We start from the raw sequence: 1311 nt of genomic DNA, 5'->3' as shown, positions 1-1311 counted from the left end.
GTACGCATGGCTGACGCGTACGCGTGACGAGCGTCACGTGCTGCAATTAACAAAATTTGCTGGGGGCAATTTCTGGGCTGCTTTTGAACCAGTTTCAGGCCCGAAAATGAAGACAAGAGGCTGAGGAGTGGAGCTGGACAACGATTCAAACCATTCATTCACATACATTAGGTTTTAGATGTAGAATTCTAGAGAGAGAGGCTCTCTCCTCTCTCTAGGTTTAGGGTTTCTTCTTTCAATTTCTCCTTAGGTTTAGATTTCAGTCTTATTTTAATTTAGTTTTCTCTTACTTTTATTTGTTCTAGTACTTTAGTTATCTACTTCTCTTATTGATTCTTTTATTTTGCCCATTTAGTTTATGAACTCTTGTGTTACTTTCAATTTTCTTTTTAATGCAATTTTATGTTTCCATGTTTTTTTTATGTTTGCCTTAGTTTCTCTTATTGCTTTCTTGCTTGTGTTAGTTATAGATTTTATTAATTCTTGCGTTTTATGATATTTCTCTTTATTTCATTCTATGTGTTTGATGAAATGTCTCTTTTAGCTATAGAGTAGATTTTTCTATTCTTGTCTTGGGTTGGTAACTTAGGTGACCTTGAGTTGCTAATGCCCAAGTGATTGATGGTTGATGTCCATTGACACTAGCTTTTGCTAATTCGATTAGTGAGTGGCTAGGACTTATGGATTAGGATTGATGAAGCTCATTTGACCTTCCTTCAATTATTAGAGGATGACTAAATGAGATTGATCCCTACAACTATCATATTATGGTTAGTGATAAGGATAGAGATCCTTAACCATTAACCCTTGCCAAGACCTTTTTACCATTTGAGTTTTCCTTACTTTCTTGCTATTTACATTTCTTGTTCCTTATTTCAAAACCCCAAAAAGAAGTACATCATAACCAATAATAAACACACTTCCCTACAGTTCCTTGAGAGACGACCCGAGGTTTGAATACTTCAGTTTATTTTATTGGAGTTTGTACTTGTGACAACCTAATTAAACGTTGACCGAGGATTGCTTGTCAGTTTAAAACTATACTTGCAACGAAGGTATTTTGAGAACTTCTTTACCGACGATTTTCCTCTGTCAAGTTTTTGGCGCCGTTTTCAGAAAATTGCAAATGTGTGCCTTATTATTGGTTATTGTGAATATGTTTTCCTTTTGCTTCTTTGTTAGTTTTTGCTAGTTTTAGGAGTATATTTTCATTAGTTTTTATTAGTATTTATTTTTATTTTCTCTTGCTATTATGAATTCTCACCCCTTCGGCTATGAACTTGGTTACAATAGTGTTGTAGGGAATGGAAG

The sequence above is a fragment of the Arachis ipaensis genome, chromosome B5, assembly GCF_059453495.1.
Source record: "Arachis ipaensis isolate K30076 ecotype BB chromosome B5, ASM5945349v1, whole genome shotgun sequence".
NCBI lineage: Eukaryota > Viridiplantae > Streptophyta > Magnoliopsida > Fabales > Fabaceae > Arachis > Arachis ipaensis.
The sequence above is the reverse complement of the archived record's forward strand: the minus strand, read 5'-3'. Positions refer to the sequence as shown.